This window comes from Dermacentor silvarum, chromosome 2, assembly GCF_013339745.2.
Source record: "Dermacentor silvarum isolate Dsil-2018 chromosome 2, BIME_Dsil_1.4, whole genome shotgun sequence".
Lineage (NCBI taxonomy): Eukaryota > Metazoa > Arthropoda > Arachnida > Ixodida > Ixodidae > Dermacentor > Dermacentor silvarum.
The window spans coordinates 99,043,657-99,060,718 of record NC_051155.1 but is presented as its reverse complement, the minus strand read 5'-3'; the positions used below and the strand labels follow the sequence as shown (position 1 = coordinate 99,060,718).

General features: G+C 46.6%; 1 long non-coding RNA gene across 4 annotated transcripts; it reads right to left on the bottom strand.

Moving 5' to 3' along the window:
* Positions 1-1,948: 1,948 nt before the first annotated feature.
* LOC125943107 (uncharacterized) lies at positions 1,949-8,700 on the bottom strand. 4 transcript variants are annotated; one of them, XR_007465561.1, is made up of 4 exons: positions 8,316-8,700; positions 7,511-7,631; positions 6,074-6,313; positions 1,949-2,624 (listed from the first exon to the last, which is right to left on the bottom strand). It is a non-coding gene; the product is annotated as an uncharacterized LOC125943107 (long non-coding RNA). The 4 variants fall into 4 exon arrangements; XR_007465562.1 differs by having other exon boundaries at positions 8,575-8,700; XR_007465560.1 differs by lacking the exon at positions 8,316-8,700 and having other exon boundaries at positions 6,071-6,313; positions 7,511-7,672.
* Positions 8,701-17,062: the final 8,362 nt, after the last annotated feature.

Here is a 17,062-nt window from a genome sequence, read left to right as displayed (position 1 = left end):
GGTCAGCACATCCTGAATGTACGTCAAGTACGACTCAGTAGGCGTCAGCACACGCGAGGCAAGTTCTTGCTTGGCAGCACGCTGGCAGCCTGCAGGTTGGCCAAACAACTTGCGAAGTTTAGTCTTACATACGCTCCAGCTTGTGAGCTCCTCTTCGTTGTTATCGAACCAGGCCTTCGCCGTTCCCTTTAGATAAAATATGACATTCGCCAACATCATGGTCGGGTCCCACCTGTAATGTGCGCTTACGCATTCGTAGAGTCGAATCCATTTGTCGACGTCGTCGCCAGCAGTGCCGGAAAAGGTCCCAGGGTCACGGGGTGGAGCCAGGACGACTGTTGGCATGGCGGCCGCCGCTGACGCAGTTTCACCGCTGGTGGACATGACTAGAGTGGCGACTTGGCGGCCGCTGCGAAGCTCCGTCTTGCGTTATACCCCCAGCCCCTCCACCAAGATGTTACGGGGAGGCAAACACAACAGGAAAACGTATTTACAGTATATTTACAAGGCGATCAAGCGTCAACCATATAGTCGAGAGCATGCGCCAGATCATCAGCGTCTTCTTCATCGATGCTCCTCTAGATGAATCATACCGTGACAATATGTAGTTTTCTTCTATCAGTGTGGTAATCGTGCTAAATTTAGCATTTAAGTTAAAAGGACAAGTTACAAAGCAGGGGCACGCTTTGAGACTTGAAACATTTGAACATATAAAGGTAGTACACATTAACAGCTGCTGAATTAACCTAAGTTGGTTGTATTATGTGCATAGCATGTGGTTGCTTTTTGGGAATGTGGTCATTCTGTAAAATAAAACTGCATTTGTTTGAAATAAATTGCTGAATCTACTGCTTGTGTGTTTTCCTGTGCTCTCTGTTCTGATTGCGTGTTTGAAAGCGCAGTGAGTGACTGCAGACAAATGCACAAGGCTTCACTTTATCATGTGGCTTGATAAAGGAGCCCCCTTCCATGCACACACACTTTCTTGTGCATAAGCCAATTAAAAGAAAAAAGGCCTACCTTTTCTCACGGATTTTAAAACCTGCCAGTGTTAAAAACAGAGTGAAGCTGGACAAATGCAATTTACTAGAAGTATTATTGCTAAAGCCTCGTGCGTGCAAAGTATGTGCATGCAGTGCTGGCTATGCCTTGGAAGAGCCCTGCAACAGCTTTCACCACACTGCTTGCTACAGCATTGCTGTATTTTTCAACCTGAGAGCAAAACTACAGTTCATCTCTAGAACTTCAGTAGCACAATCAACAGCTTTTTCTGCATGTTTGATGCACTCCTGGCCAGGGACTTTTCGTGCTGTAGGCAAAACAGACGGCCGCCTCGGGCGGCATTTTAGGAACAGCACAGCATACCTTGAAAGCCCCTTGTTCACCAGCGAGAGTGGAGAGGGGCACAATAATTGGATAGTGCAGCAAAATACCTTGAAAAGCTGCTGCTTCTGGCGCCCATTTGCAATGCCATGCTTGTAGACCTGAACATGCAGCAACCCCATTTTACTTTATTATTTAGAATACTGTAAGCCCAAAAGGGCTGTTGCAGGGTGAGATGTGCATATACAATAGAATAAAATCTGTCAATACTATAATAAGAAAAAAATACTATAATAAAAAGAAAAAACTATAATCAAGAAAAAAAATACTATAATAATACAACTTATAAAAAATAAAAGTCCAAATTCCGTTCAAAAAAAGTCAAGCCATCAACACCATTGAAAACTTCAGGAACAAGGTTATTCCACATAGCTATAGTGTGAACAAGAAATTAATATTTGTACACATCAACTCGTGAGTTATAGGGTAAAAAACATTCTTCTAGGTGGGAGCAGGTGAGTTAGGTAAATTTACTGTTCAACTGATAACGGAACTTTAGGCAGGCTATTTTTCTCCAGACATTCACTGTTTGCAGTCCTGCCCTTGTTAGCAGGGCTGCTGCAGATTACGTTCGTCGATAGGAAGAGTAAATAAATCTTGCTGCCAATTTCTGAACGCGTTCAAGTTTATTGATTTGGTATTGCTGATGAGAATCACAAATTACACTGGCATAGTCTAAGCCCGGGCATAAATGGTGCTTTTACTAAAATTTACTTCTGAATTATTCTACCAACGTGGTGTGGCTATCTATGATCGCCGTATAAAACTGGGGCAAACATTGCATGTCTAAAACGTACAAAAGCTGGCATAACTGTAATGAGTGACCTGCATTCATCTGAAATGTGTAACATTGCAAGAATGGGCCAAGCTAATTTAAAGATTGCAGAGTTTAAGTAGTCCTGGCACAATCTTTTTCTTATGCGTGTGTAGCTGTCAATCAGTTAATTACACTATGAAACTTTATATTGCTTCTGTGCACAAGAAATATATTATCCTTAATGCGAACATTTAAAAATGCCAAAGGCAGTTTGGCTCCACGATTTCACGACATCATGGCATGGTAGATCAGAAGCAAGTGATGCATGCTCCAGTTTGTGAGTAAGCCATGCCATTATTGTGCTATTGAATGCCGAACATGTCAAGGCCTCTCTGCACCACAACATTGGCCTTTCTTTCTTGGTGCACATTTGATGTGTGATGGGAGGAGCCACTTGGAAGGTGAGGGTGATGCTCCATGTTCCCTGAGAAGTACCAGTAGAAAAGTTTGTAGAGCAGACTCATTTTGTGCTCAATGCAAAGAAATGTCTGAGAAGCATTGTGCTGCTGAGGTTGCGGGTTCGATCCTGGCCGTGGCGACCTCAGCAGCACAATTCTCATTCGGATGGGGGCGGAATACAAGAACGCATGTGTGGATTGGGTGCACTATAAAATACCTCAGGCAATCAAAATTAAGCCGGAGTCCGCAACCACAGTTGTGACTTGTAGAACACCAGAATTAAATTAATTTCAGTTAAGATGTTTGAGAAGGGCCAAAAGAATATTTTATTTAGTGAAACAGGTCTTGGCATTCGTTAAGAATCGCTCAAAGCACACCCAGCTTTTCAACGGCATGGTGTGATCTTAAAAGCTGGCATGTGCAACCAGATTAATATGAAAAATTAAGCACAAAACTCCTATGTCAGTGCTTCTTTACGTGGAAGCATAAGGGACACTTGTCTTTAAAGGCGTCATCTAAATCCTGTGTAAATATTAATTGATGAACATCAAATGGCTCTACATCTAAGGCAGTGGTTCTCAAATGGGGGATCCGCAAAACCCCCACTAACAAAAAAAGCAACCAAGTTTTTCTTTTTCTTTTTTTTTTGCGGCCACTGCAAGTCTTGAGGCATTCTGGTTGGGGACTGCAGAAATGTTTTCCCTTCTACATAAGATGGCTGTAAAGCTTTTGTTGCAGTTTTATATCATATGCATGCAAGCATGCTTTTTCCATGCTTGCATACTTGAAAAGCAAATACAGAAACAGGTTGAATGTGGCTGCAGATATGTGACTCTGCTTAAGCGTGACTGCATCATGTATTGACAAGCTGTCCAGACTGAGTTGAAGTGGCACTTTTGTTTGACCATTCTTTGCAAAGTAGCAATAAAAGGCACCTGTTTCACGCCTAATATTGTGTTAGTTTATACCCCCCCTCTCCCGTCATTGCAAGTGGTCCCCATCACTTCCACCAATCCACAAGGGGTCACCGACACATCCATGGCTGAGAACCATGGATCTAAGGCAATTATAGGGTGTTAAGACAACAGGAAGCCGCAAGATTTTTGTTGTGCACTGTTCCTATAGAAACAATATAGGGAAACAACAAAACTGTTGAGCCTAGTGAAGAATTCATTCAAGATCCTTGTGAATTTGGCTAGAGGATATTCATGCCCAAGCCTCATCAGCGTGGCATCACTGATTTCAAATAATTTTATTTTGTCATTCTGCCAGAGTAAAAGTTCTCGAAACCTGCTAGGCTGCACTTTAATTTAAAACCAGCACTTTATTAATTTTTACATACCACACACCTTTAGCAGCGCTTGAGCTAATGCTGGTCGTAATCTACTATAATTTAAGCCACATGGCCATTGTCATCGCATTATTTTTATATGGTCCTACAATATATTCCCACTGTGTACAATTGAAATCTCTGCCAAGGACAACCGAAACAGTACGATTGCAAACTGCAGAATTCCCCATCTGCGGAGGCGGCTGGCTGATTACCGTATGAGGTGCTTTGTGAGCTGGCATTGATGTCTAAATCTCAACTGCTCTGCAAGCATCCAAAACAGGCTTTGGGATACACTCTTACCACAAGAAGAGAGACTATATAATGAGTGTTGCCTATGAAATATGGCACACCCATGACGAGAGATTGGCCAGGATTCTCCATGAATGCAACATCAAATGGCTTCATATCCCAACTTAATTGAGAGTATATAATACTGATGTGTAACAAAAGTAAATGACAAACTAAAAAAGTGACCAGGTCTACTTATGATTGAGCCACAAAAAGAAAAATGGAAACATGTTAATAGTATGAAAAAAAGTGCCTGTGATCCTCCCAGTAGCAACAATATGATTATGCACCAACTAACAATACTCTTCAGACACTTCCCAAGCTGTCACACCATTATCTACAAAATGCTATGGCCAACATGAAAAAGGCATAGCTGTCAACATGTTTTTCTGGCTGAATATGTTCAGAGAAAAAGAGAAAATTATTGTATTCCATATCCTCACATGAAACACTTAACAATATTGTTACAAGCCATTCTTGCACATTGAAGAAGGCACTAGCAAGGCGGTGATGGAAGACAATTGAAGAAGCACTCATGTTGTTATTTCCGTTGCAATACAAACCTACACTTGCTCACTTGAAAGTGTCAGTGCACAATTCGACACGGTAGAAAACTAAATGGCACCATGTACTGTTATGAAGAACACGGAACAGACATTCCAAGGAAATGCAAATACAGCAAGGAGGTATTCGCTGTTGCTGTCAACATATTTGGCCAGTCTGAAGGGTAACAATAAATTCAAGAAAACCTACAGGCCCACTATGCAATACTTTTTTCAAACTATACAAATCTGCAATCTGTGCAAGTCCTTATTGATCAGGAAAAGAAAAAAATATTTTGAGCATTTAACGAAAAATAAATGTTGCAACAATTCAGAAATGTATCCTTTGTACTTTCTAGTTACATACGGATAGAGACAGTCGGCGAGCACAGTTATTACATGAGACACATCTGGATCTTGAACTCATGGCAGTGCTGCAGGGCAAATACCACTCTCATACCTCTGACAGGCGTCAGTTACAATACTGGGTTGGAAGGAAAACCTTTCAAGTGCTCCTTCAGAAGTCCAAGCATGTGACCGGTAAGTAGTTTAGCATGACTAGGGGAAAAATATAATCAATTTCACAAATATCACAACATCCAAATAGTGGCACACCGCTTTGATTTTCAGCTGACAACTATTTTTGTTAAAAGCCTCGGCGCGTAAATGCAACCTGAGGTAGCTAGGTCACATGAAATTGGAAAATATAGCGGCTAATGTAACACTGAAATTTGCTATCTCGTGGACATGAGCGAAAACTTAATTTGAAAAGGTTTGCTCGAAAGCAATGCTTTCACGGACGTTCGTATAACCTGAACGTCGCCCCCGAGGGCTCCGTGGTCGCTGCGCATGCCTGAGCTGAGAGAAGGTGAGAAAGGAGAACAACTCTCCTTTGCCGGATGCGACGTCACATTGTTTCTTTTTTTTTTTTTGCTTTTTGAAATAGCTACTCTCTAACGTAGATCAGTCACGAATGTCGGGTGTCGGCTGCACCACGCTCTGCGTGCGCTATTGTGCATGTCGGAAAGGCCCAAGCGTGCGCGATATTCTTGCGAGCGCAGTTTCGTGGGCTTGGACTCCGTGACATTTGCTTTCGCCATATGTGAATTAACAGCTTGCCGACAGGTCAACCGCCGCTGTACTTCGGTGAATACATTGTTTTTCGTGATCCTGAAATAGCAAATGGTGCATCGCTGCGTTGGCGGCTTCAATTGAGTGCGGTTGCTGCGCATAGCAGGTGATTTAATTGCGCAAATACGTGCTACATTATCAGTGTAAATAGTGAAAAACTTAGGCTGTGAGCCTTACTACCGTCAGTCAGTCGGTTACCACATGTTTTGCTGTTATCCACTCCACATTTCTTCATATCCAATAACGATCTGCTCTGTTGAAACGGTCTCTTCAAAAATCTGTTGATCGTGCAGCTTATTATATTTCTTGGTTTTTTTCAGTCGGCCTTTTTTTTTTCGCTTACGACTCGCGATGGGCAGCAGCGTTACGTCCGTGCACGCGTCCGTACACATGTGCACGGCGCTAAACTGGATGCACTACCTGCAAGAGAGAATGAGGGAGAGTGAGCTTCACGTCACTCGAGCACCTGCTTACAAATGTTTTTTTCTTTGGGCACAGCATCGAAGCTGTGATTGAGGTAATGCCCAGCACCATATCGAATACAAAGCACAATACACCAAAATAGAGAAACCAAAAACAATTGCACGCACAACGCGTCACCAAAGCAAACACAACACCTGCTTTATATGTTGCATATGAGCTGAAACGGGTGAATCCCAAACTCTCCGAGTGTCACATAACACCTGAAAGCATTAGCTGCTACGAGAGAACCAGTGCGGTTAATCTGGCGAGCTATGCATGCATCTGTAGCCTAATGGGCAAATAATTGGGCTGCTGCACTAGGGACTCGCGTTCAATACCCACCATCAGGAGCATTACTAATTATGAATGAAGCTACCTGGGCAGGTGTACTAAGAAATTCGAAAATAGATCATGATAATGCTTTGCATTAAGAGACAACTTGCTGCCGGTTGGAGTTTAACCAACATTTTCTGCTTTGCGCTTGCGATGCTCTACCAAGTGAGCTACGTCAGCAGTTGTCCCAATGTCCATTTTCTTGGATAGTTTCACATGTGTACCAAACTTTGTCCTGGAAGTGCTAGACAGCAGAACTAACAGCCATGATGGCAGATGTGAAGTATCCTTTAAACCCCTGACATTAAATACAACATTATCTTAAAAGCAGGCAACTGGCCATTGAACACTCGTGTTCTACCTTGAGGCACTAAGGCTGCCAATGTCGAGACATTTGCATTTTATGAGCTACAAAAATCAGGGGAACCACGGAGCTCAATTTCTTGTTAGTAACAAGCACAGACAACGAAGCAACAGTGGCTGCATAGAAAAATGGGCTAGAGCTCACGACAAGCATTGGCAACTCACGATAGAATTCTTTCTCTACAATTCATTGTCTCAAGACACCTCGAAGCAAATTTTGTGGATTATACTTTTAGTACGTCTTTTGCGACTGCAAATTTAAATGCGTGTAATACTTTGTGGCAACTTGGAACATTTTAATGTTTAGCATCTCCATACTTTAAATCTGTGCACGGACAAGCTTTGCCACCATTTTAGAACAATAATTATCTGGTGTCATACACAATGACTCAAACCACTATTAGTTAAAGCAACATTTAAAGGAGCAGAAGCATGCCCTTAGCAAATAGATATACATACCAGGTTTAGACTGAGCAAACTAAGCAGTACTTGTGGCCACTTGCTTTCAACAAGGCAGAAACAGGTCAGATGTTGACAAAGACAACAAATATAAGGTGCGGCCAAAGGAAATAAGCAGAAGCTGTAAAGACAGCAGCAGCACAGTGAAACAAATTAGACAAATGTGCACACCGCAAGCGTTCCTGAAAACAATACACAACGTCACTGCCGCAGTTAGAAGCAAATCCTCCTACAAGAAAAAAAAATATCAAGATTGTTTTGGTGTAAACAGCAAGTGTGTGGAGTTGTTTACATTATAAAAACAGCACAGACAACAATTAAGGCGGACACAGTATTTGTGTCATCTGCCTTCCTGCTGTTTTTACAATGTCGATTACGGTTGCAAAGGTACGCACATGATCTACGAACAACGAAAGCAACGGATGTGTATAGAAAGGTGAGCTGAATTCATACACTCATATATGTTTAACTTTGACGGTGCCCGTAAAAGCGACAGCAGCAGTAAAGCGGGTTTGGTTAACAGCTTGCTCACAACGTACACATTGCACGATTTAACTCCACGGCTCTCAAAAGAGTTGCTAAGAAGCTGTAAGTGAAAGAAATACGCTTTCTTTATCTCACTGCAACAAATGAAAGCCTCTGACGCACCTACCGCGGTCAGCGCAAGCAGTGAGCAAGGTAATTGAATGCAGCAGCAAGGTAATTGAATTGCATGGGTAAATAAGAGGCGCATAGCGTAGTCATGCCATAGAGATGGAGAAACAAAGACCTACGCACGAGATATATACCATAGGACGGCATTCACCGATAGAGCTAGTTGAGTGCATGCATTTTCCGGCGCGTGAACGCTTCCGCCGTTCGTTTTACATCGGGGTAACGCGTAGGAACTGTGATAGTACTTGTTGAAGGCACGAACGAATAAATTATCCTGCGATCACTACGAGACCTGCGACAACCGTTTCGTGCTCCTTCGAATTTCGAGATCACATCGGCCACAGCTCAAATGCGCAACCGGTTGTTTTTACAAGTGTCAGCTAGAGAACGGGCAATCGCACGACACTCACCTTTGCTCCAAATGTGCCGCGGCAGCTGAGCAACAAATGTCATCAAGCCCAACCCTGCAATGTCCGCAATTTCAGCTACTAAGCAAGTGCAAAAAACGAAACTTGAATGCTCACAATGCGCGCGCGAACGAGGCGCGAACCATAGTTTCTGAGTTCGAGAGTAGCTATTTCAAAAAGCAAAAAACAAACAATAATGTGACGTCACATCCGGCAAAGGAGAGTTGTTCTCCTTTCTCACCTTCTCTCAGCTCACGCATGCGCAGCGACATCGGAGCCCTCGGGGGCGACGTTCAGGTGGAATAGGACCAGGATGAACAGGTTTCTCCTTCATTAGCAAAAATGGCCTTTAGGACTCCGACTATCGAAAACTCAAATAACAGCCGCCAATCGTTGGATATAACGAAGACCCGTATCAAAATGAGGCTCCCGCTCTCTCTAAGGCAGCATTACAGAATCATTAGCCGCGATCACCGCCTGGGATGCAAAGCGTCTTTTCCCTTCAGGAACGTGAGTTAGCCGATAACAATGTTGGCAATATGTGATAGATTTGGAATAAATCTCATGTTGCGCACTGAAACACAAACCGCGTGAGCAGCGCGCGCATTTGTGCGTACGGTTGTTTGGATGTGCGCACGTGCGTACAGGCGCGCACGCACGTACTTTGTGTGTGTGTGTGTGTGTGTGTGTGTGGTGTGTGTGTGTGTGTGTGTGTGTGTGTGGTGTGTGTGTGTGTGTGTGTGTGTGTGTGTGTGTGTGTGTGTGTGTGTGTGTGTGTGTGTGTGTGTGTGTGTGTGGTGTGTGTGTGTGTGTGTGTGTGTGTGTGTGGTGTGTGTGTGTGTGTGTGTGTGTGTGTGTGTGTGTGTGTGTGTGTGTGTGTGTGTGTGTGTGTGTGTGTGTGTGTGTGTGTGTGTGTGTGTGTGTGTGTGTGTGTGTGTGTGTGTGTGTGTGTGTGTGTGTGTGTGTGTGTGTGTGTGTGTGTGTGGTTGTGTGTGTGTGTGTGTGTGTGTGTGTGTGTGTGTGTGTGTGTGTGTGTGTGTGTGTGTGTGTGTGTGTGTGTGTGTGTGGTGTGTGTGTGTGTGTGTGTGTGTGTGTGTGTGTGTGTGTGTGTGTGTGTGTGTGTGTGTGTGTGTGTGTGTGTGTGTGTGTGTGTGTGTGTGTGTGTGTGTGTGTGTGTGTGTGTGTGTGTGTGCGCGCGCGCGCGCGCGTGTGTGTGTGTGTGCGTGTGTGTGCGTGTGTGCGTGTGTGTGCGTGTGGACGCTTTATTACGTAATAAAGCATCCAGAAGAGTGAGGAGCAGGCTTCATTTGAAAAGCGTTTGTGAGAAAGGTGACTTCGCGCTTCGCTTGCGAGCTCCCCGCGTCGCGCACGACTGCAAAACTTGGCTGAGATGTTGACACCAGCGTATGCTATCCGCGGACTATTTTTTTTTTCACCAAGCACGAGGGGTGGTTCGGGGCCACTTTAATCTTCACTTTCTTGATTAAGGCCCTGAATCATTTGCTGCAAATAATCCCCAGTATACTGCTGAATAAGACAATGTCATCTCCAAACCGAAGATTAATGAGATATTCGTCGCGTTGACCCTCACTCCTACTCCTTCCCAGTCTTGAATACTTGTTTTAAGCAAGCAGTAAGTCTCCTTGCGGGACTCCTTACGTGATAGGTATTTTTCCACTTTTCTTGTGGAGAATGACGGTACCTGTGGTATCTTTTTATAGGTTTCCCAAGATATTCACGTATGCCTCCAGTACCCCTTCATTAGGCAAAGCCTACATGAATCTGTGAAAGCCATTTAGAGCAGTTGATTGTACTTCGCATATTCATCAATTACCTGCCTGATAACATGGACGCTGATACATCGTAGATAAACCCTTTCGGAAGCCATGGAGCCTGTTCTCTTGCTTGATTGAAGTCAAATGTTACCCTGATTGTATTGCAAATTATTTTGGTGAATATTTTTTTACAATCCTGAACGCTAGCTAATGGGTCTGGAATTCTTCAATTCTTTAACCTCTCCCCTGTTATGAATTATATGGAGTAGCATATAAACGTACCTAATAACGCTTAACGAAAATTTATGCAATTTAAGCCCCTGTTGCTTTGGCTTTTTGCGTGCCTTCCATCACATCCTACATTGAATTCCCGCCTTGCACGTCAGAGCAGTTGTCATGCACAAAAATTCTTGAGTTCCAGCGTGCGCTGTTTTTAATCGCGAGTGGTTACATCACGATGCGACTCTTGGGCGGTGCTCTCCGCATTGCGCATGGGCGCTTGTCAAGCTAGCGACAAGTGCACTCAAGGAACTTTGTTTCTACAGAGCACGATGTCACTTCTTCCAGCGTCTCGTCGCGATGGCTCCCGCTGTCTGACCCTATGACAAACTTGAGAACCGTAGTCCCAGAGCACTTGGGACGCATGCTTGGTGGTATCCCAGAGACAAACACCCTATACACGGACACTGCTCTGGCCCACAATGGGTACTCTGAGGTAGTGTTAGAAGGATCCGATGACCCACTTACGGCCGCTTCCTTGTGGGCTTCTACAGCCGCACATGAGGAAGTACTTGGTGCCGCACCTTGTTGTGAGACACGCTCTCCAGATTCCAGGAGAGGTGTATGTTCTAACCGATTCACGGGCAAGCACGTCACGCCTCACTGACTGTCCGCAGTATCCCCAAGGCAGCCCAGCACATCTTACAACAGTCACCACACACAGACTCAGCCACCGCACACCGGCTCCATGGACCTGGACTCCTGGCTATACCACACGCCTGGTTGATGACCACGTGCGCAGTCGATCGCGAAATCTCCCTAAGAGCAGCTCGGCGGGGCGACGTTGGTGACCCAGATAAAGTGGAGCACATGCTCACGTACAGAGACATAATAAACTATAGACTACACTCGATCACAACACACCCTTGGTCCGCCACCGCCGTCCTTCTCAAGAGAGGAAGCGGCAGTATTATTCCAATGCCAGCGGCACACTTACCTCCCCTCCCCCCCCCCCCCCCAACTCCTCTATCTACACAAATTTCACTCCGACCGCTGCCTCTGCTCCTGCCCTTGCTGCGGCAGCTCACCAGTGACGTTCCATGTCATGGTGGCGTGCATCGCAAAATTATTCCTTCCCTCCCTGCCACTCATCATCCTACCCCTCCTCACCTAAGATCTGTGGGACGATGCCCTCCGCGACAGGCCTCCCGAGGTCTACCGGGCCCTTATCAAACAGGCTCTTGAGGTCGCTAGGATTGTATAGGGACCCCGGACTAAAGGACCTTGTCACTCTCTTCTTTCTTTATATCCGCAATTTAAAAAATCACGCGCCATTCCACTCCTGTGAAGTCGGATTACCAGTGAAGCAGTTTAGCACACGACATAGAGGTGACACAGACTTTATATCAGAGGTATATGAGCAAAGTTTATTTCATTTGAGCGGTGACGGTGGTCATCCTGAAGAAAGACACAAGGACTCGCCCTTTTATTTTGATCGGCGGTCTTGATCGACGGCATATATTCACGTGGAAGACTACCACCACTTCGTGGAGCCGGATGTAACTAGACACACGCGACGGGACCGCCACGCCAAGAAAGCTGAAAGAAACTAGGCACGCATGTGCTTGGAACGACGACAAAGATATGACGGTGCGAGCGTACACAAGGCCGACGCGGATCACACAGCAGCAAATCTGTGAGTCTAGTGATCTTGAAAATGGTGGCTATTGAGCCTATTGATAACTAATCTACTAAAAATGCATATCCCAGTGATGAGACTTGTAAGCTTTTGCATAGAATGAAGCAATTTAGCATCAAATCGGGGAGCTGACATTTTGCGCACGCAGATCTGTTGACGTACACGAAAAATGCATAGAACCCTAGCCGTAGACAGCTTCGCTGTAAATGTTTCACTCTCGCTCTGGGCTGCCTCACCTGCTGACGCTATGAGTCATACAACCAAAAGACGCAACACACCAAGGAAAAATACAGGCGAAAGGAAAGAGCGTCACTCGCAACTAACTTTATTCCGAGAAAGCATCACAATATATAGCCAAGCCAGACATGCGCGGCAAGGTTCCGCGCATCACACCACCCTATAGATGAGTCAAAAAGTAACATGTGATAGTTTAAAAAGCCTCTAAAAAATTCGAACTCAGCGCCACGCAGCACAACTGACGTATCGCTAATGCAGATATCTTTATTTTATGTAATATGCCTCCAGCATTTCTCGTGCCTGCACCTCGTTGCTTCTACCCAGAATGCTGATCTTCTTAAATCTTGCGTTACATTTACATGCTTTGCAGTGCACAGGTAAATGTGCACTGCAAAGCAAAATTGCTCATTCTATACAAAAGCTTACAAGTCTCATCACTGGGATATGCATTTTTAGTAGATTAGTTATCAATAGGAGGAATAAACTGTTATTGTAGAACCAGCACTTTATGATGGCCGGGCCTAAGCCTCCCATGAGTGCTTGCATCGTCGCCGCCTCACGGGTGTGCTGGGTCGCCCAGGTTTGGTCGTCGAGGGCGGAGCTCCGCAGAGCCTCACGCAACCTCGACGAGAGGGTCGTGGTGTTAATGTGTGTGTACTGTGCTGGGCACTCCCACAGCATATGCGGAAGCGTAGCCGGGTGAGTGCCACAGCACCGGCAGTTTGGGGGTACTGTAAACTTCAGGGAATATAAGGTGGAGGCGGGTGGGGGAAGGGTACGTATTTGTTTGTAGCAGACGCAGGGTGGTAGCCTGCGCCCGGCTGAACTTGGTGTGAGGTGGGGGGAAGGTTCGGCGACTGAGGTAAAATGCCTTACCGAGATCGTTATAAGTGGTCAGATTGTCCCTGGTGCCAACTCGTCTCCAGTGTATCCGGCGCGGTTGACTAGGCCTCGCGCAATGGAGTGGGTGACCTCGTTGAGGTTGGAGAGGTGTGGGTGGACAAGGCCCGCATAGGCCGGGATTCATGTCAGGGAGATCATGCTGTCTTTAGAGTGTGGTGCCTGTCGGAGGATACGAAGAGCTTGAGGAGAAATACGGCCTTTGCTGAAGTTAGTGAAGGCTGAGCGAGAGTCGCACTTGATAGTGTGACAGGTGAGATCTAGAGTGGCCAGGGCAATGGCCACTTCTTCAGCCGTCTCGGCAGTGGGGGGAATGACGCTGGAGGCATGGTGTAGGACTCCATCGCCTGTGGCGACGGCCACAAATCATGTGCCATGGGAATATTGGGCTGCATCAACAAATGTGACGCCAGGTACATGAGCAAGGGCTTTTTATGATAGCTTCGGCTCGAGCTTGGTGCCGGGCCCTCTTATATTCAAGGTGCATGTTTCTAGGGATAGGGTCTGTGTGGATTCAGCTACGGATGTCAGTCGGGAACGATTGTTTGGGGCCCTGTTGCTGATGGTACGTGAAGCCAAGCGTGGATAACATAAAGCGTCCCGTTTCAGTAAGGGTGAGCCGTTCAAGCTGAGAGCGTTGTTGTGCTTCAATTAGTTTGGCAAGGCTGTTGTGAACTCCTAGTTGGTTGAAGAGTTCAGAGCTGGTGTAATGCGGGAGGCCAAGTGCGTGCTTGTAGACCCCTCTGATGAGGGTGTCGAGCTCGTTTTGCTCAGCCCGGTACCAGTTGAGGTACGCAGCAACGTAGGTAATGTGGCATATGATGGCATATGACAAAGGACTCCACGAGGCGGAGAAGGCTGTCTTCTTTGAGTCCCCCTCGTCGGTTGGAGATACGTTTAAGAAGGCGTAGGGTGTTTCGAGATTGGGCGCAGATCTTGTTCAGAGCCAAGGCATTGGAGCCGTTGGTAGAGATGACGAGACCGAGGACCCGGGTGCTAGGGACGTGTAGTATAGGACGGCCATCTTGAAGGCGTAGGGGGATAGCGTCGCAGGGTCGGTGATCAGATTGGTGATCAGACCCATTAAGCCCGTTTAATGGGCTTGTAGAGAAGAAGCTCCGATTTAGCCGGCGAACAGCGCAGTCCAGTTCCTTGGATATAGGCTTCAACCGTGTCAATCGCCGTTTGGAGGGCTGACTCCACTTGACCATCACTGCCTCGGTACACTCAGATGGTGATGTCGTCGGCGTAGATGGTATGGTTGATATTGTGGACTCGTTGTAGTTGCTGGGCAAAGCCAATCATGACTAAGTTGAAAAGCATGGAAGAGATAACCGAACCTTGCGGGGTGCCTTTGCAGCCAAGGGGAAGCTGGTCGGATCGTAAATCCCCCGCCGAGAGGGTGGCCGTGCGATTGCAGAGGAAGTCACGTTTGTAATTGTAGGATCGCTCTCCCAGGTGGAGGTGGGAGACCTGGTCAAGGATAGCTGCATGGAAAATGCTGTCAAAGGCTTCAGTGAGGTCGAGTCCGAGGATGGCTTTCGTGTTACAGGAACGGTCGTTTAGTACTTGATGTTTGAGCTGCAACATAGAGTCTTGAGTAGAAAGGTGAGAGCGAAATGCAATGATGGTGTGGGGATAGATAGAGTTGTCTTCGAGGTGTGCGTGCTAAGAAGGCATATTTCATCAACTTGCCTACGCATGAAGTGAGGGAGATGGGCGTTAGATTGTTGGGGCTAGATGGTTTGCCAGGCTTTGGGATTGGCAGTCTTCCAGGCAGATGGGATGGGGCCATTGCGCCAGCAATCGTTTATGTAGTCAGTCAGATGGGACACGGACTCGTCATCGAGATTGCGAAGGGTTTTGTTAGTGACTCCGTCTGGGCCTGGAGCAGAACGACCGTTAAGCTTGCGTAGAGCAGCATGTATTTCAGATACGCTGAAATCGGCGTCTAGTGTAGGGTTGGGCTTACCGATTTAATTTCTGTGTGCGCTGACTTGTCCCTTGGAGATATATCTGGTGCAGAGGTAGTGAAGCACTCGTTGTGGACCTTGCTTAAGGGTCTCCGTGTAAAGGAGTTTCTGCAGCCGATCCTACTGGGCAGTATGGGTGGTAGTATTGTCAAGCAGGTGTTTGAGGAGTTTCCACGAGGATGGGCGATGAAGTTGTCCATCCACCGTGTTACACAGCTCAGTCCATTGTTGCCGGCTGACGGTTTGACAATGCTCCTCGATGGCTGTATTGAGTTTAGAAATCTTACTTCTGAGGGGACGGTTTAGGCGCTGCCCCTTCTATCGAGCTAGGATGGAGGCCTTAGCCTCCAGAAGATCGGTGAGGCGGCTATCCATACGTTCAACTGGGGCATCTGTAGTTACCACCCGAGTGGCCGTTTGAACGTCAGTGCGTAACGCTTGCATCCAGGTGTTGATGTCGGTAATGCCTTCCGCTGAGGCAGCACCAATGCGTATCTTACGAAAGGCCTCCCAGTCGGTAATGGTGAATTCTTTAGTGGGGGTAGGGGCGGCAGCGAGTTGGGGTAAAGAGATAGTAAGGATATAATGGTCGCTGTCCTGGTCATGCTGTATATTGGTCCAGTGTGCATTGTTGATATGTTTGATGAAGGTGAGGTCGGGGGTAGAGTCCCGGATACTGGAGGTACCGAGGCGTGTGGGAAAGGAGGGATGCTTGATAAGGGTGAGGACTAAGTCGTGGTAATCTTGCCAGAGGTTGCGAGCTGCAGCTTCCATGCGAACGTAACCCCAACCTGCATGGGCGAAGTTGAAATCGCCGCCGATGAGGATTGGGTGCGTTCCAGCTACGTGAAGACCTTCTTAAAGAGGATGAGGAAGCGACACTTTGCTTTGTGCTTGGGGCTATTGTAAATGTTCAGAAGGAAGATGCATTCTTTCCGTTTACGATTGGGAATTAATTCGAGGAATAGGTGTTAGATGTAAGGAGTATGCAGATCATGTTGAATAGCAGGGACACGATGCCGTACTATGGTGGAGACCCGGCGAGGAAGGTGAGTGGTATGGAAAGTTTGATAACGGGAAGCGTGGTGGGGGCGTTATTGGTTTCTTGAAGTAGGATAGCATCCGGGTGGCGGGTATTTTGGCGTTGGTATTGATTAGTACCGGTTGTTTCTGGTGAAAGCCTCGGCAGTTCTACTGCCAAGTGAGGGTGTCTTGATTAGTGTGAGCCATGATGGGAGATGGTGGATGTCGCTATCGGCGTCCCGGAAGGGTCGCAGATGGGGCAGATTGGCTAGGAGGCGTGAGAAAATGATTTTCCAGGTTTGTAACTCGTTGGACAATACCAATGAGTGCGTGCTGGATGGAGTCGAGTGCATGTTGGAAAGTGTTAATAGTTCTTTGAAGTGAGATAAGCATGTCTTTAACTTCAGAGTGGACCTGGCCCGTGGCTCCATCGCGCAGGGCTCTTATCTTGGGGGCGGGAGTTGTGGGGGCCTCATGACTAGGGGCAGGGGCGTTCTGAGCGATAGGTGTAGGGGCTGGTGTTTGGGATTGTTTGAGATCTCTAACCTCCTGCGTGAGTTTAGTTAGGAGATCACGTAGGATGGCGTTCTCGCGCGTAAGGTGAGTTATTTCAGGGTTATCTGGTGAGGGAGGAGGGGATGAGGCGTGTGTGTTGGTGATGTTAC